This window comes from Lathyrus oleraceus, chromosome 5, assembly GCF_024323335.1.
Source record: "Lathyrus oleraceus cultivar Zhongwan6 chromosome 5, CAAS_Psat_ZW6_1.0, whole genome shotgun sequence".
In the NCBI taxonomy this organism is placed as follows: Eukaryota; Viridiplantae; Streptophyta; class Magnoliopsida; order Fabales; family Fabaceae; genus Lathyrus; species Lathyrus oleraceus.
In genome coordinates this window covers 521,483,319-521,503,951 of record NC_066583.1, presented here as the reverse complement: position 1 = coordinate 521,503,951, position 20,633 = coordinate 521,483,319, and positions in this window count along the sequence as shown.

The following is a 20,633-nucleotide window of genomic DNA, read 5'->3' as shown; positions in this document are numbered from 1 at the left end:
GAATACTCATAATGTCCATACCTTGTTCTGAAAGCAGTCTTCTGAATATCCTCAGTTTTCACACGTATCTGATGATATCCCGACCTCAAATCTATTTTGCTGAACACACTCGCACCAACCAACTGATCCATCAAATCATCAATCCTCGGCAAAGGATACCGATTCTTGATCGTCACTTTATTCAGTTGCCTGTAATCCACACACAACCTCATAGTACCTTCTTTCTTCTTAACCAATAACACTGGTGCACCCCACGGTGACACACTCGGACAAATAAACTTCTTATCCAACAGATCTTCCAGCTGACTCTTCAATTCAGCTAACTCAACAGCAGACATACGGTACGGAGCCATCGATATCGGTCTAGTACCAGGTACTAAATCAATCGAGAACTCAACTTCACGCTCTGGCGGTAATTCATTCACTTCTTCAGGAAACACATCAGGAAAATCACACACCACAGCTAGATCGCAAATCACCAGTTTATCTTTAGCCTCCAAAGTCGCTAACAGCATAAACAACTCTGCCCCATCTACTACTGCCTCATTCACCTGCCTTGCTGATAGAAACAAACTCTTTCCTTCCTCATTCTCAGGAAAAATCACAGTCTTATCAAAACAGTTGATATAAACTCGGTTAAACACCAACCAGTTCATACCCAGAATAACATCAATCTGCACTAGTGGAAGACACACTAGGTCCATCCCAAAGTCTCTACCAAAAATACTCAAAGGACAATTTAAACAAACTGAAGTAGTAGTCACTGAACCCTTCGCAGGAGTATCAATCACCATACTTCCATGCATATCAGATATCTCTAACTTAAGTTTCACAGCACAATCCACAGATATAAAGGAATGAGTCGCACCTGTGTCAATAATAGCTACAAGAGGAAAGCCATTAATATAACACGTACCTCGGATCAAATGATCATCTGCAAAAGTCTCAGAACCCGATAAAGCAAAGACCTTGCCTCCCGACTGGTTCTCTTTCTTCGGCTTAGGACACTGTGGGCTAATATGACCCACCTCTCCACAGTTGAAACAAGTCATAGTCTTCAACCGGCACTCTGCAGCCAAGTGACCACCTTTGCCACACTTGAAACACTTCTTCTCAGCACTGGTACACTCATGGAAATGATGTCCAGCCTGACCACATCTGTAACACTTAGCAGGGGCACTGGAGTCTCCCCCACTAGGCCTCTTCATCCCACTCTGTCTCTGGAAACCTTTGCCAGCTGCATACGGTTTCCCACGATCATTCTGATTCTTGCCTTTCCTATCAACCTTCTGCTGATAGCTCTCCGCTCTGGCTTTGGTATCCTGTTCAAAAATCCTGCAACAGTCAACCAAATCAGAAAACACTCTAATCCGTTGATACCCAATAGCCTGCTTAATCTCGGGACGTAACCCGTTCTCAAACTTCACACATTTCGAAAATTCCCCAGTAGCCTCATCATAGGGAGTGTAATACTTCGACAGCTCTGTGAACTTAGCAGCATACTCCGTAACAGACCGGTTGCCCTGCTTCAATTCTAAGAACTCTATCTCTTTCTTTCCTCTGACATCCTCTGGAAAGTACTTCCTCAGGAATCTCTCTCTGAACACAGCCCACGTGATCTCAGCATTCCCAGTAGCTTCCAACTCAGTGCGGGCAGCAACCCACCAATCATCTGCTTCCTCTGACAGCATATGTGTACCGAACCTGACCTTCTGGTTATCGGCACACTCAGTCACTCGGAAGATCCTCTCGATCTCCTTCAACCACTTCTGAGCACCATCTGGATCGTATGCTCCCTTGAACATTGGAGGATTGTTCTTCTGGAACTCACTCAGTTGACGAGCAGCTCCCATTCCCACAACATTCCCTCCAAGTACTCCAGCTAGCATACCCAGAGCCTCAGCAATCAGAGCATCATCTCTACCTCTTCCAGCCATCTCTATTCTGAAAACCCATCAAGCTAAAACAATAAGTACTGATAGGGTTACACAACACCTATCCCGTACAGGGGAACAGAATAATTACGACTCGACTCGACCGACTATGCTCTGATACCACTAATGTAACACCCTTCTAAATTACCCCAAATATTTAATTAAAATAACAAATGTATACATCAGAGTAAAGGTGCAATTAAGGGTGTCACACAATCACTTCACACCAATCATCGAAATAACTGTCATGCTCTTTTATTAATTCAAAACATAAAGCATTTGCACAATACGCAACGGATAGAAATCAAATCAATCATGCAAAACATGTAACACATTACATGTAAAATTATTCACCAAGGTAAAACATCCCGTCCCGATGTTACATCTATCAGAGCATGACCCACTAAGGAGACTACACTAGACTCCAAGCACTAGCTTCTACTCAATCACTGCTCGTTACCTGAAAAAATAGTTGTAAGGGTGAGTTCCTCAATCGATATAATAAGCATTATAAAATATCATGCAATGTTAAGTAATTTAACACATTTCATCACCCTAATCATAACACACATTCAGTAACGGCACATCAACTCAAACATCATACTCAACACCAACATAAAACACACGTATAATCTCAATTCATACTCAACACCAACACAAAACACACGTATAATATTGGAATACATCCATTCATATTATACGCCATACATACATTATGCAATGAGACTCTATGCATGCGGTACCGACTATTCGTGAACATATAGTTCAACTTCACCGACCAAATCCAGGTACGGCTACCAAGCTCACTAGTCCCACTCATTTGATACCTAGTGACTCACATCACTAATTCCTCACCATGGGAATTAGCTACCACCCCAAGGGCCATGCTATGCACGCTAATCACCTAGCATGCAAACATCAACAACAGTCCAAAATGACTAACATCACTAATTCCTCACCATGGGAATTAGCTACCACCATAAAGGCCACATTATGCTATGCCAAATCACCTAGCATGCAACATCAACAACAATCCACAATGGACATATGCTCACACTCTAAGCCATAAAACAGTCCATCCACAATTACATACATAATATATACATTCACAACATTATGCATATTTTCACACATCATCAGCATATTTATCACATAATCATATCATGTCATGCCAATTAATTCAATCACAGTATTAGCACACTCTACTAATACCTATCCTACTCAAAACAACGGGAAATAATCCCTACTATATCACACACCGATATAGGCCACTCACCAATTATGTTCACAACATTAAAATATCAATTTTTTCCAATTTCCAACAGTGTTAACCGGTTAGCGCAACACAGAACACGCTTTCTGGAAAAACTCAACAGTGTTAACCGGTTAACGCCCTGGGTTAACCGGTTAACGCAGACAGAACAACAATTTCTCAGAAATCACAACAGTGTTAACCGGTTAACGCCCTGGGTTAACCGGTTAACGGAAGCAAAACAGCAATACTTCACAATTCCTAACAGTGTTAACCGGTTAACGCCCTGGGTTAACCGGTTAACGCAAGCAAAACAGCAATACTTCACAATTCTTAACAGTGTTAACCGGTTAACGCCCTGGGTTAACCGGTTAACGCAAGACAGAAAGCTGTTCCTGCGCTAACACGAAGCAGAATGCAGAATTCTCCGCATTTTCCGCCGTTGGAGGATTTCCGGACCTCCGATTTCAATTCCGTAAAAAGCTACACTTTCGGAAAATCACTACCCATCCAATTACAGATTCAATTTCAGTTTTAACACAGCCTATCCAACACAATTTTTCAGCATTCAACATCCCAATTAGGGTCAAATCAATGGCTTATCACTACCCATTACATGTTAACCCATAATACCCATTAAACGACGATAAACCCCCCTTACCTGAGTTAATCTGGCGAATCTTTAGCTTCAAGCTCTTCTCTTCTCCAACCTTTGCTCTCTTCCTCTTCCTCTTTGCCCTTTCTCCCTTTACAGCCGCTTCTCTGCTTTCACGTAAAACCCTTTTTACCAAAAAATGGAACTCTTTTTCTTATTTCCAACTTATATATATTTTCCAATAATTATTATTCCAATAATAATAATAATAATAATAATCCAAAAATTCCAATTATTTAATTAAATTAATAAATATAATATTAACTTAAATTAAATAATTATCTTATTTTTATCGGGGTGTTACACTATGCGCCGACCCTTATGGTTGACTCAAGGCCTTCAAATCTGCAAAAAATCGTATTTTGTGATTTTCATGCATTTCGTCATGATCACACTTTGTCCACATATGTTTTAAGAATTATAACAGATTTAGATAAGCATAGGAAAGGATATGATAGGTGATGTGTTGCATTTGTTTGTAGACGTGGAATCGACAACGCCGATTCGTCCATGGTGGTCATTTGTCATCATCGAAACTTGTGATTGTATGTTGTTTGACAATTTGCCTTTACATACTCCCCCTTTTTGATGATGACAACCTGTGCAAAACCAACGAGACAAACAACATGCAGTATTGACACATTATGCACACTCCCCCTTTCTTTTGTAACCTAAGGCTATCTGCAAAAAGAATGACTGTTAGTTGTGGTGAACATTTTTGGCTGCCTGCTTTTGTACACTTTCTCCCCCTTTGACAACATCAAAAAGAGACAATGAATGATTAGTCAACGTAACAAAAAATTCCACAGGAAATAACACAAACAGATAATAATATCACACCAATATCATTTCTAAGCGATAATCATTAATTAAAGGAAGATACACATTAAAATTAATGTTGCACAAACAAGCAAAACAGAGAGATGACTACATTCAAAACCACAAGCAAAATACAAAGTGCATATGAGGGTCTATGTCCTAATTGCGGTGTCCTGGATGGTAACAGATGCCCGGGTTTCTATAGGGGTCAGCCAGAGTAGATAGGTAGTCGGCAACACCGCTCAGATGCTTGAGACTCCCGTCGACCGCCCGTTCCTGGCGTTCAAATGTTTCCGAAAAGGCTGCATACTGGTCATTCAAGCTTGTAGAGAGGGTGTCGAGCCGCTCATTTTGGGCTTGAATTTGACTGCTAATATGAGCATAGCGCTCATCCTGAGTTTGCATGAAGGATTGTTGTGCTAGCTGCATGTTTCGCATCATATCCAACAATTCTGAAGAGTTTGCGTGTTGTGGAGGAGACGGAGGAGATTCTTCATCATCCTGGTGATACGGCTGGTAGAATTGACGTTGAGTTGACCAGCCCGTATGTTGCCAGTCACCCCAGCCACCCCAGATGGGAACATCTTCTTCAGTTGAATGTGACTGCTGAACCCAAGCGGAGTGGGAGTAGTCGTGAGTGTCAACACGTGGAGGACTATTATCTCCACCATGGTGATCAAAAGCGTGCTTGGCTTCCTCTTCTTCATTTTCCTCTTCATCTTCTTCTTCTTCACTTTCATCACTGTCATCATCTGCTACAACAGGCGCAGGAACATTTCCTCTTCGAACAAACTTGTACATTCTCCGCTCATCACACCAAAAATATCCCATCATAGACAGAGTTTTTGGGCTGAACTCTTTGTCAGATGAGATGGAAGTGTACGGAAAGGACGAATGATTAACATCGGCTGCAGTAAGGATTTCTTGAATGAAGGATCCGTAGGCAAGAGCCGTTCCTCGTCCGGAATCACGTAGGCTGAACATCCTACTGGCAATGTAGTAGGGCCAGTTGATTTTCTGCTTGTTCTTCAGAATGTACATGAGATAAACCTCAGCCTGTTCAACTCTGGAGAGACCACCTTTCTTTGGTCGCAGGATGCGAGAGACAATCCACTGAAGAATCCGTTCTCCGGTTTTCAGCTTGCCGGCAGTGACAGTTCGTGGGAACGAGTCACTGTTAACAATATGATCAGGATATGGTCGTTTCAGCATATCATTCAATGCACTCTTAAACTCGTAACCTTTTATTAGGTGAGAGTCAGTCACCTCAGCTAGAGGATTTTCAGCATCATCCAATGACATATCAAAATACTGGTTCCAGACATTTGACTTAAATGATACCTTTGTCGTGCCGATTCTGGAGTGAAACTTGTGCCCGCGAAACTTATCATGAATGCCGGCGTAGAACACCCAGACTAAGTCTTCGCTGTACTTAGCGTTGCATTCCAAGAATTTGACAATGCCTTGATGTTGTAGCAGAGCCATGATTTCTACAAGGTGCATGCGTTCGGCGGTAAGCTTGTAGAACGCATGTTGTCGAACAACTCCTCTTTTTCCGATATCTTTGTTGAAGGATTCGACGCGAGCTGGTGGAACTAACGACACAGCGGAGATGGGTAGAGATGCGGCGGATGATTCTCGGGATCTCTTGCCGGTAGGTCTGCGAGATGTGGAAGCCATTTGAGCAGGTTTGAAACTTAGTGTGTGTGGGTAGAGAGTGAAGGTTTGTGAGGGTTTTTGAGAGTGATTTTGCTAGACAGAGGTTTTTCCCTATTTGTAGAGGAAAGGTTAGGGTTTTGGGAAGATGAAAGATTAAGGGACAATAGACACTAGGTAGATGCAAGTTACAAGGTAGTGGGTAGTTTGAAAGGTAATGGAATGTAAATGCACACTTTATGATGGTTTTTGAATGTAGATGCATGAAACGGTTTAAATTTTTCTGCAGAAAAACAGAATTTTTGAGCGATGCGTCGACCATACCTCTGTATGCATCGACGCATACTGTTTGATTTTTGAGAAATCACAAAAAAATGTTAAGTGTGCGTCGATCATAGCCCTGCTACGGTCGACTCATACAGACAAAATTTCAGTTTTTCACTATTCTGCACATGCGTTGACCAGTTTGATGCATAATTAAAATACCATACAGCAATAAACATCCAAAGAGATACATCATGCATATATATACAATATCATGATGTGGTATAGTTATTTTAACCATGAAACTTTGCAGATAGAGAGAGAGAGAGAGAGAGAGAGAGAGAGAGAGAGAGAGAAGGGAACAGTGTCACCTCGATGCCTGAGTGACTTGGTGAACAATAAACTTGTGCTTGCAACAACATCAACTCTATACCGTTTTACATCTACTTCCTTACCGTCTTCATCTTTGTTCAAGTTTGTACAAGTAGGCATGGGGGTGTCTATGGCCTTATATTTTGCCATGTCAAATCTCTTAATAAGGTCCAAACAGTACTTTGTCTGGCTCACGAAAGTTCCTTCTTTGAGCTGTTTAATTTGCAAACCGAGAAAGTATGTGAGCTCCCCCATCATACTCATCTCGAATTCACCCTGCATAAGGTCTGAAAATTCTCTCACAAGATTCATGTTAGTAGACCCAAATATGATATCATCTACATAAATTTGCACTAATATCAAGTGCTTTCATTGACGTTTAATGAAGAGGGTTGTGTCAACCTTTCCTCTTGAGTAACCTTGATCGAGTAAGAATTTGTTTAGTCTCTCATACCAAGCTCTAGGAGCTTGTTTGAGGCCATACAAAGCCCTTTTCAGTTTATAAACATGATCAGGATACTCATGGGATTCGAAACCCGGAGGTGGTGCGACGTAAACTTCTTCATTTATGTGACCGTTAAGGAACGCACTCTTAACATCCATTTGGAATAGCTTAAAGTCTTTCGCACAAGCGAAGGCAAGGAGAAGGCGTATAGCCTCGAGTCGGGCAACCGGCGCATAAGTTTCCTCATAGTCGATGCCTTCCTCTTGGTTATACCCTTGCGTGACTAAACGCGCCTTATTACGGGTTATTACCCCGTTTTCATCCAGCTTGTTCCTAAACACCCATCGGGTGCCGATTACTCGATGATCTCGCGGAGGAGGGACAAGGTCCCAAACCTCATTTCTGGTGAACTGATTAAGTTCCTCCTGCATTGACAAAAATCAGTGTTCATCGAGTAGGGCTTCTTTAGGGTTTTTAGGTTCAATTTGCGAAACGAAAGCGAAGTGATAACAGAAATTATTTAGCTTAGATCGAGTTGTAACACCCTTTGAGATATCTCCGAGAATGTTGTCGATTGGATGGTCTTTGGAGGACTTCCAAGCTTGAGGGAGATCATCGTTTGAAGGCGGATGAGCTACCTCGGTTTCCTCATGATGTACATCTTTATCCTTCTCAATTTCGACTATGTCGGGTTGATCAATCCCCGGCTCGCCACCTTTGAGTATGTCTTCGGTAGATGTACCTGCACCATGAAAAACACTACCCTTTCCGACGTTTCTCGGATTGGATTCATCAAAAGTGACATGTACAGACTCTTCTACAGCAAGTAATCGTTTGTTGTATATTCTATATGCTTTGCTAGATTGAGAGTATCCGAGGAAGATACCTTCATCAGCCTTGGAATCAAATTTTCCCAAGTTTTCCTTTCCATTATTCAATACGAAACATTTGCAACCAAAAACATGAAGGTGAGAGACATTTGGCTTTCGCCCTTTTAAAAGCTCATACGGTGTTTTATTTAGAATGGGGCGAATGAGCACCCTATTCAGAACATAACAAGCCGTACTAATGGCGTCGGCCCAAAAATATTTCGGTAAGCCACTTTCGTTGATCATTGTTCTTCCCAATTCTTCCAAAATTCGATTTTTACGCTCCACAACCCCATTTTGTTGATGAGTACGTGGAACAGAGAAGTTATGATCAATACCATGGTTACCGCAATATTCTTCAAATAAGTGATTTTCGAACTCACCCCCATGATCGCTTCTAATTGCAACAATGTTTGTATTTAGTTTATTTTGGGAAAGCTTAGCAAATCTTTCAAAGGCGGCGAACGTATCGCTCTTGCTTACTAAAAAAATAGTCCAACAAAATCGAGAAAAGTCGTCCACTATTACGAAACCGTAATAGTTTCCTCCTAGACTTTTAATCCTAGATGGCCCAAATAAATCCATATGAAGAAGCTCGAGAGGTCTCGTTGTTGAAACGATATTTTTGGATTTAAATGAGATCCTCGTTTGCTTCCCTTTTTGACAAGCATCACAAAGGTGATCCTTGGTGAACTTGATTTTGGGGAGACCTAGGACTAGATCTTTTGAGACTACTTTGTTTAGTAAGTCAAAGTTAACATGTGCTAAACACCTATGCCATAACCATGAATCTTCACTCATTGTTACAAGGCATTTATCACTTGTTAACGATACTTCATTTAAGTCAAGCATATAGACATTGTTCACACGCAGGCCATTAAACATACTCTTCTTATCATCATTTTGTACAATTTTGCAACAGTCTTTTGAAAACGATACGTTGTATCCTTTGTCACATAATTGACTGATGCTAAGTAGATTGTGTTTAAGACTTTCGACAAGTAATACATCAGAAATAGTAGTAGAAGAGGGATTACCTACACTACCTTTACCAAGTATTGCTCCACGGTTGTTGTCACCATAAGTTACATATCCCTTCTTCTTAGCCACGAAGTCAATGAACAGTGATATGTCTCCTGACATGTGCCTTGAGCATCCACTGTCGAGAACCCATCTTCTCTCGGTAGTCTCGAGGCATTGTACCTATGGCAATATAATTAACAAGAGAAGGTACCCAATGGCTTATTGGGTCCTGAATGGTGAGGAACGAAATGGTTGCATTTGGACAGCCATTGATAAATGCCTTTAGGAACTAAAAATCTCCTAAACCTACATTTAGCAATGGAGTGGCCTTTCTTGCAACAATAAAGACAAGAGAAATTTACATTTTGATTGTCTTTTCTATCTTCATCCTTTATAACATATTTATATTTTTGATATGGATTAACCATACTTTTTCGAAAGTTTGATTTGTCGATAGCAAAGGTAATCTTGGGCTTAAGAGCCTTGTCAAGTTTGGCCTTTAGGTTTCTTACTTCACCTTGCCAAATGTAACAAGTATCACACCCAAAGTTCATCATTCTACTTCTAAGGTCCTCATAACTTGTTTTTGTGCTTTCCACTATAGAAGCTTTAAGTGCCTCAAGTTTCCGTTCGGATTCTTGAATTTTATGTTCCAAATGAGAAAAAAAATTCTTATTTGAGACAAGCCTTTTAAAGGCCTCTTTCGCTTCACAGTGTAAAGTATCAAAAGCAGTTTGCAATTCATGATGAGACATACTCGAGGATTTTTCATATTTAGCATGTCGTACCTGTTTCTTTTTGTTCTTTTGATGAGCAGAGAGACATAGGTTTGCATATTCATCTTCATCACTAGAACTATCATCATCGGAGGAGTCGCTATCGCTTTCCCAAGCTATGTATGCTTTCCTTGGCTTTGATGATTTCTTGTGTGATTTGTATGATTCCTTTTCCTTTGTCTTCTTGTTCATTGGGCAGTCCGGTTTGTAATGACCCGGCTTTCCACACATATAGCACGACCCTCTAGTCATTTTACCTTTTGAGTCATCATTTTTAGAGTACCTAGATTGTTTCCGGAAGTTTACCAAGTTCTTCTCGGAGTGTTGGATGTCGTTCTTTCTCACGTAACGATTGTAGCGTTTAACGAACATCCCCATATCTTCACTCTTGTCCTCTTCTTCTTCGTCGCTCGATGAATAATCACTTTGCTCTTTTGCTTGAGACTTTGAGGAGGAAGTCTTTAGAGCTATTGATTTCTTTTCACTCACCTTTGCTTTGTCCTTCTTTTCTTTCTTTTCGTGTTGTTCTAGGCTCAAGAGTACTTGTTCGTGCTCTTGTAGTTTGCCAAATAATGTTGTCAAGTCTAATGTGGTAAGATCATTTTCTTCTTTGATGGCGGTCACTTTCGGCTGCCATTCCCTGTTAAGACATCTTAAGATCTTATTAGTAGCAACATCATTGGAAACAGGCCTACCAAGTGAATGTAATCGATTGATGAGATGAGTGAATCTCTTTTGCATGTCAGCAATGGTTTCCCCTTGCTCCATGAAAAAAAGATCAAACTCTTGTGTTAGTGTGTTGATTCTAGCCAACTTAACATCGTTCGTCCCCTCATGGGCAATTTGTAGTGAATCCCACATGGCCTTAGCAGTAGGACAATGGGATACACGATAGTATTCGTCTACACCTAGTGAAGAGATTAGGATATTTTTGGCTTTCCAATCATAATTGTATTTCTTTTCATCATTATCGGTCCATTGTGCTTCGGGCTTAGGCACCAATTCATTGTTCTCATTGGTCATGGTTATTTCAATTGGACCATTGAGAATAACATTCCATATTTTTCTATCTATGGAATTTATGTGCACCCGCATACAGTCTTTCCAATAACTATAATTTTCACCATTGAAAACGGGAGCTCTATTATAAGCCCCTTTAGGTTCGTTAGCCATTTTCTATCAAAGTTATATTTTGAAGCACGGAGTGAACCGGAGCTCCTGATACCACTTGTTAGACTATGGCACGGATCTAGAAGGGGGGGTGAATAGATCCCAATTAAAAACTTGAGTCGGCGCTACCAATTAAAATTGGTTTTGAAAAATTGTTTTAAGTGTGGAAGCGGCCGAGGAAAACTTTAGTCTAAAACGAACCGTTATTGGAAAACCTGATATGCGTTAAGCTAATGGATTAGAGATAAAGTGAAGTACAAATCACTACACTAGTTGCACAATCAATGATATGTTTCACTTACTAGGATTCCTAGTTCCAATGATCCAAATATCAAATCAAACTAGATACAAACTTAAGACAACTTTGGTTTAGGCAAATTTTCAAACACATGGTGTGCATAAACACTCCAAGTGATATTTGTGTTGAGTAAGAAATTCAAATTGATCTAGTACAATATACTATTGTACTTTGGATTCAAAAACAAAGTTTTAATCTCTTACTCAATTTATATCAATGTTTGGTAAAATTTGCTTAAACTAAAATCACTTAATTTTTAAGCTGAAAAACAATTATGCAGAAAATTAAAGAAGACAGAGATTTGATGAGGCAGTTCCCCCGCCGTCCTCGCTTCGGGGTACGTATGCTCTCAATTCTAAAATTAGAATTGAGATTATTTAATTAGATATCACCTGTGGAATTTAACCGTTTATACAAGGATTGCAAAGCAAGTAAACAACAGAACTCTCAAGATGTTGAATGCTGCTTCCTATCCTTGTTCCTTGATTCAAGATGAATCAAGACCTTCGATCGTTGTTGCTAGACCTCCGATTCCAGCCCCTTTGTTGAAGAACCTTCCGTTCTTCAAACCCTCGGCCCGGCTGATCTCAACCACAACGAATCGAACCCGAATGCTTCCCTTCAATATCACCGAATCCGCTACTAGACTGATGAAGACTTCCTCTTCTCAATCACCTTCGCTCAGCTGAATATTGATGAAGCAATTCGTCCAAAAACCCCCAAACACAAACCGGTCTTGGAGGACAAAACCCTAACGGTTTTATTCAAGAAAGAACCTGCCACAAGCTTCAACCCGAACCGGATTCTCCAATCTCAGCTTCGAACCTTATCACCTTTAATCGATCACGAAGCACATCAAAAATGGTTGTGCGTAGTTGATATGTTGTGAGATGTTGAAGATGAAGATGATGAATCTTGGACACCTATTTCACTCTTTCTTGTTTCCTTGAACACTTGAAATCAATTTGACAAATGTTAGTTGATAAAAGTGATTTGACTTCTATTTATAGTAAGTAGCTTTTCAACCAAAATAACAGCTTTTCAAACAGCGGAAAAATACTCAGAAAACTGAGTTCACGCACGAGCGGTCGACCATAGGTCGGCGTGCGCTGACCCGTGGGAAATGCGCCGACCCCTATGGTCGACTCAAGTATTCCATGAGCTGACCCGTGGGAAAGGCGCCGACCCCTATGGTCGACTCAAGTGTTCCATGAGCTGACCCGTGGCCAACTGAACTATGCCATGCGCCGACCTGTGGTCGACTCAAGCAAGCATGCGCTGACCCGTGGGCTATGCGCCGACCCTTATGGTCGACTCAAGGCCTTCAAATCTGCAAAAAATCGTATTTTGTGATTTTCATGCATTTCGTCATGATCACACTTTGTCCACATATGTTTTAAGAATTATAACAGATTTAGATAAGCATAGGAAAGGATATGATAGGTGATGTGTTGCATTTGTTTGTAGACGTGGAATCGACAACGCCAATTCGTCCATGGTGGTCATTTGTCATCATCGAAACTTGTGATTGTATGTTGTCTGACAATTTGCCTTTACACTATATGCGATGCGAAAGAGAGAAAATCAAAGTAGGGAAAAGAAAGATTTATTTCTCGCACAGGCCCTACCCTGCTGCATACGTATCTCAAGAAGGATTGAGAATCAGAGCATCGTAGCTCGGCTAACCTATTTGTTTGTTTTTTGTGATGAATGACGTTACTACACTATCTACCGGATGCTCGACCTTTGGAGACTTACTCACCTGTAGTAGAAGGAGTTAACGTGTTCTTAGGAGAAGAAAAATCAATGAGTTTGTTTGTTTTGGGAATGCTCATGCAAAAAGGAAGTCCTAGACGAAGGAACCGTGCTACCTTAATTGACATGCAAACGAGAGACTATACGAAGCCTAGCAATTCTATGGGGAGACGATCACACCATACAAAACAAACATGCATAAAATAAACACGCCAACAAGGGGGCTCAAACATACGTGGGTAGGGCTTTAGTCAAGAGGGGTCATATCAACCTCGACAAACAAGCCATGGAAAGGTAATCAAAGGGGCTCTTAACCACTGACATTGAACGTCAGGGTGAGCAGATCAAACGGGTAATGAGGATAAGACCTCATAGCTCTTAACCCTGGACAGGGTGAGCTCATGACAAAAAGTGGGGATTCAGAAAGGTGGAACCCTCTCCACTGACTGACCGGACAAAAGATCTTGGGCTTTTGTTTTGAAGTGTCGACACATAGTGTGAGCATAAAGAACGACACACTAAATAACGGGGGATTGACTGCTAATCCCTTTTATCCGTTAATTGCCTCTTCATGGAGGTCTTTAGCACTGGTGCCTCTTCTTGGAGGTCTTTGGGCACAAAAATAAACACACAAAAATGTTGCCTCCAATCGAGGTCTTCCAGCTAAGAAAGCGGTGAAATACGGGAAAAATGTAAAAGGGATCAAGAGATCTACCACACGGATAAAGATCCGAAGTAACAGCAACTAAAGAAATAAGAAACCCAGAGATCTCTCAGGCTAGCACCATCAAAGAAAACAAGTCAGCAAAGCAATCAGAATAAATCTCCAAATGGTATCCCGCAAATAAAGTGGAATACCAAGCAAGCTAACTCTTCAAGAGTCATGTGAGCCCTCACAAAAAAACTTAACAAACAGGTTAGAGAAACAAGATGGACTGCAATCAAGAGTTGCACCAAACAGAGAATCACATGAATCATGCCATTAAAGTTCACAAAAAGCTCACAAAAAGCAACCAAGGGTAGGAGGCCTAAACCTCTTGTCAAATAAATGCATTAAAAGAGTATCAAAACCCAAAGTCAGGGGGCAAGGATCCACACATCAAGACATGACATACATACTAAAACATATGCCCACATGCAAAACCTAATGATACCCACTCTTCCAAATTCACCCATAATACCTCATACATTCAGAAATTTCAGGTTGTAAGTATAAAGTAGTGGAAATAGGGCATACCTGATTGGGGAGGATCGATTGAAATTGAATTGCACCGTTGGCTTTGCAGAACAATCTTAGGGTTTATATGAGAGGGAATTGGTTCTTTGCAGATGAGTTCCCTTCAGTCTCTGGAGGTTACTTTGAATTAGTTAGAATCTCTCTAGGGTTTTTCCACTGAATTTTTTTTTAGAATTTATAACCTGATTTTCGTGGCTTTGTGGGCTCAAATGAGAGAGGTCCAAGTCCAAGATTTTTCTGTTATATATATATATATATATATATATATATATATATATATATATATATATATATATATATATATATATATATATATATATATATATATATATAATATATATATATATATATATATATATATATATATATATATATATATATATATATATATATTGTATTTATTTATTTTTCGTTTATTTTATTTTATTTTATTTCTTTTTTTTTTCTTTTTTCTTTTCTTTTTTTTTCGTTTTTTTTTCAAAACGCGTGGGCTTCGCCTAGCGAGCATGACACTTCAAGAAATTCCTCTGAGCGCAGGTGATTCTGGTGGCTTTTCTTGGGACTCACTAGGCGACCCATTCTGCTCGCCTAGCGAGCATGACAGCTCATGAACAAACTTTTGCTCCTTCAAGATTAACATTTTAAAAGTAACTCAAGTCATTCCCTAGCCATTTCCTCTTCAGTTGACCAACAGTTGACTTCTGGCTTCATAGTTGAGTTTTGAACTGTACTGAGCCCATTAAGCTTGATCCTTTAAAGAAAACCTCTAGTTGATGCGCAATCTCCCTTGTGTTGACTGATCCTTCAGATAGAACCCACAAAGTAAGTTGGATGATATCCAAGCTTCTTGGACGACAAACTCTTGGAGCTAATTCTGATTGACATGATAAAATGCAATATGAAATGTTAAATGACCTAAAATGAACGCATGAATGAGGAGGGCAAATTTGAGGTGCTACACAAGGCTCCATCACATTTCCAACAGAAACATTGATAAATCATGGACGGAGTATCGCGTGTTGAAAAGTCTGAACCTTTCAATGACTTAGAACAACCCAAATATATTCCCAAAACCACCTAGCAGGGGCATTAAAATTTGATCTCCATTGATCGCCCCAATGATAAAAAAATCCATACTGTTGGCATCATACCTCAAAGCGAAATGTCTTAACCGGGGCATATCCAATTACCCAATTGCATTCCTACATGCATCACAGGCATCATTTCATGCATAATTTCCTGCCAAACAAGAAAATTCAAAAAACACAGTCATATCAATCATCAGCATACTTATGCATAACACTCCCACAAAATGGGAATTTTAGCAAAATAAAAATGATTCGCATCCCTACATGCACAACCAAATATCCCCAGCGAAATTGCATACTTGCATACATCCCATGCATCATCCCATGCATGGAATTCCCACCTAAAGTGGGACATTATACAAAAATCAAATATAAAATAACAGGATCCAAGGTCATTCGTATATGTCTCGGACATTCCTCATTTCCAAATGAAGTTATTTCTCAGCAAATCAGTTTTCAACTTTTTTTAATAATGATATTCCCAGCATTTTTCTTTACAGTTATTGCTCCCCAAGCAGAGGTTACCCTAAAAAGTCTCTTATGAGCTTTTTCCCCTGCAGAGCATTTCTAGTAAGTCTCCCTCAAAAGGAGTCTTTTCAAAAAATTCCCCCCAACAGACGAATATTCGAGATACTACTTCATTTATCTGAAGAATCTCATTTATCTGTTTGAGATACTGCTTTATTTATCTGAAGAATCTCATTTATCTGTTCGAGATACTTCTTCATTTATCTGTTTGAGATGCTGCTTCATCAATATGAAGAGTCTCATTTCAGACTTTTTTAGAGGTACTGCTCTAAGTATCCTCGGAGAGTCTTAGATTCAATTAAGGTATCATTCCCTTGTTCGGAATATCTTAATTCTATCATATAAGATGTTGCTTCGACTCGATACAGAGAATCTCATTTTTACTGTTTGAGATGCTACTTCATCAATATGGAGAGTCTCATTTCAGATTTCTTTTAGAGATACTGCTCTAAGTATCCTCGGAGAGTCTTAGATTCAATTAAGGTATCATTCCCTTGTTCGGAATATCTTAATTCTATCATATAAGATGTTGTTTCGACCCGATACAGAGAATCTCATTTTTACTGTTTGAGACGCTGCTTCATCAATATGAAGAGTCTCATTTCAGATATCTTTTAGAGATACTGCTCTAATATCCTCGGAGAGTCTTAGATTCAATTAAAGTATTTTTTCGTTGCTGGAATATTTTAATTCTATCATATAAGATGCTGCTTCGACTCGATACAGAGAATCTCACTTTTACTGTTGAGATGCTGCTTCATCGATATGAAGAGTCTCATGCCATATTTTCTTTATACTGCCCTAGCATCCTGAAAAATCTTGAGATTTAGCTAGGGATGTCATTCCATTACTAACATATCTCGACTATGACGTCCAAGATATTGTTCTGACGACTCCCAGAAAGTCTTGACTGTTCCATTTTACAGTGGGATAATGTATTTTTCCATTTCTCACCGCATTTTCTTCCTGTATTTTCTTCCTTTCATTTCCTAGGACAAAATTTGGGTCTTCTTGTATTTAATTATTTTCCATCGTGAATGCATAAAGACTACTGTCATTGTTACTTACCGGTTTGAGGTAATTAAATAGGGGCAGTTGTCATACCCCAATTTTGTCCGGCCATTTGTGGTTTATCCATGAGATCTCTTTGTTTCAAAGGCCCATTTGCATAAGCGTGTTCATAATCTAAAATGTGGTTTGAATCTTTTTACATTACCAATCCAAAATCTATTTTCTTATTAGTAAGTATTAAGAGCCATGTTATTATTTCTATGATCACTATTTATTAGTCCATTTACACATCCCAAACATTTATGCCAAGTTCTAAGTCTTTCATAGGTTCCTAAATTAAATTTGCCTTTTTTTTAGTTAGAATTGTGGTGTTTTTAAATTAAAGCACCATATTTAAATTCATGTGTTGAAATTAGAATTGTGTTGTTTTTAAATTGAAGCATCATATTTGGATTTATGTGTCGAAGTTAGAATTGTGTTGTTTTTAAATTAAAGCATCATATTTAGATTTATATGTTGAAGTTAGAATTGTGTGGTTTTTTAAATTAAGTCACTATATTTGGTTTCTTTGTACCTAAGTTGAAAATGTGTTGTTTTAAAAGTTGAAATTGCATTGACATGCCTCATTTTAAATTTTTGCTCATAGTTATATTTTGTTAAATAATAACATGTTAGAGGCAATTTCTGGTTGGATGTTCATGATGGCCCAAGTAGGTTGCCAATTGAAATAAAAGGACAAAGTCCAAAATACTTTATTTGATTAGCATAAATAAAAATATTGAGATAAGTTTTGAAAGCTTAAAAGGTAATTATATAGTTAAAATTTAATCCAATGAGTTACAAATAGTCCAAATACACATTTGTCTCAAAGACCTAAGTAATTACATTGTAATTGAATAGAAAGTGTTGTTGTTGGAAACAAAATTCTAAGGACCAAAACCAGGTGACCGTTGAACCTTCTTTGGACTTGGGTGCGCCTCAAAACTTGCTTGCCTGAAGCTTCACGCAGCCACCTTCCATTCCATCAAAGTCACTTCAAGCTGTAAACTGCAAAGAGAAAAACAACTTTATTAAAAATCCCTTTCCAAAAGCGCTTAAAGAACTGAAAAATAACTAAATAAATTACTCAGTTTAATACTTTATCCAGAAGGTTAACTTGAACATCCAAAAAGCATGTCAAAATTGGTCTAAAACAAGAACAAATCAACAGAAATCGAATCCCACACAATCTGGGATGGGACAAACTGAAAAAGAGTTTTCTTGAAGACTTTAAAAGTTCACCAGTTGGATAGATAAAGAGAGGATAAGTTAACAGCAAAGGGAACACAACAGGATTTTCTTAAAAAAAACCCTAAAAACAAATAGAGGAAATATTCTCAAAAATCCCAGAGAGTAACCTAAACTAGTTTTGTTAAGAACATTGAACACATAATACTAAAAAAACCAGCAAATCGTAAGAAGAAATTAAAACAGCTTTGCATCCATATAACCATCAGAAATAAGTTAACAGAGAAAGAAGAAGGAAACGAGAAGAAAGATTGAGAAGAAAACTTATCTGAAACCGAGACGGGTTGCCGGCGACGGACTCGGATCAAAACACTCTTCTTCGCCTGAAATCGTCTTTCCACCTCCTTTGTCGTGGTAAGTAGAACGAACCCTCATTATTTTCCTTAAGTCGCCGCATGCAAAAGCCTTGATTTCGCGGTAAGGGTTTAGAGATCTAGAAGGTTTGAGCTTGGTTTAGGGAATTTTGGGTTCAGATTCGATCTCAGAAGGTCGTGTTTAGTAAGCTAGGTGGTGTTTTGGGGTAGGGTGACCGGAGAGGAGCGGAGGCTCCGCCATGAGCCGCCGCCTTCGGCCGTCTTCTCCGGGAGGAAAGAATTTTAGGGTTTGTAGAGAGAGACGCTCTGTGCAGAGCGTTTTCTTTAAGGTTGGAAATTAAAGAGAGAGAATGGAAATTGAAAAATGATGATTTATTTTCCCTATTTTTGTTTTAAGATAACCGTGTTTGGTTTGGTGAGATGGCGGTGACAAGTGTCACCAACCCAGGACACTTGTCACCGTTCACAGGATGAGTCTTCTGGGTCAACGTTTGACCAGACCCTTCCTGGATTTTCCTTTGCTCTTAGGCCCATGTTCCTTGATTGTTCACACCCCCACAGTTTAGAATAGAACAATGCTTTGATTTACACTAAATTCTTTGATCATTAGAATAGAACAATGCTTTGATTTATTTATTTTATTTTCGAAATTATAATTATACTATTGTTAATATTATTTTATTTTATTTTCGAAATTATAATTATACTATTGTTAATATTATTTTATTTTATTTTCGAAATTATAATTATACTATTGTTAATCTTTTTTATGTTACTATATGTAATTATATTACTATTATTATCACTAATTTTTAAAAGTAAATAAACAATTATATGGTTGTTATCATTATTAATATTTAATTATTTGGTTATATTCATTTTTTTTATTACTATTTATCATTTAATTAAAATAAAATAATTCGTTAAACATTCAATTAATTAATTGATTATAGAATCACAAGTGTCCTTCATAATTTAGATGTTTATTTATCTTGAGGAGTGTATGTGCATGATTATTTTTTTATCTATTTGTTTATATCGAACCTTGAGTGTACACGAAATGACATGTTATAATTGTGAGAAAATCACATCGCTTTCATCGATTTTAAAATAATCCGAGCCGATTTCAAAATAAATCACATACTTCTCGATTCAAAGTCGAGCCCATTTTCAAAACACCTCTGTAAGTCGATCGCTTGTAAAAGCATCGCCATCAACCTCACATGGCTTACTCTTGGGCCTTCTTACAATGAGACCTATTCGGTTTTAATTAATCGATTAGATGGATTATTCACTAAATAAATTCAATTCATTCACAAAAATGCAAATTTTAAAACCTCGATCCGACATCAAAAGTTAAATTAAAATACTTAATCACATCTAAACAACACTTCATTTGAAAATGAAAAGGGGGATGGTGTAGCACCTCAAATTTGCACCTCCCATTTTGTATATACATTTTTATGTTTAGGTCATTAGCATTGCATTATCCACTGCATAGCATTGCATTGTCCATTGCCAAGTCATCAAGTCATCAGTCCAGACTGGTCAGGAGATCCAGTTGTGCAAGCAAGCAAGTGCATTTCCTATGGAAGCAAAGCCCTAGGGTTGGTTCATTGTGTTCATGTCACCTAGGGATCATTTTGAAGTGGTTTGACCAAAGATTGGAGGCTCAGAGATCATCAGTCAAGATGCAATTCATCTGAAACCCTAGAAAGTCAACCAAAGTCAACAGTCAATGCAATCATGGATTTGAAGGTGGGAGATGGTTAGAGAGGCCTCATTCATGTCCATACAAGTCTCATTTGACATTTCAAACATCAACAATGAAGAATTTGAGGTCAGATGAAAAGTTTCCAAAAATAGTAAGTGACCTGTAA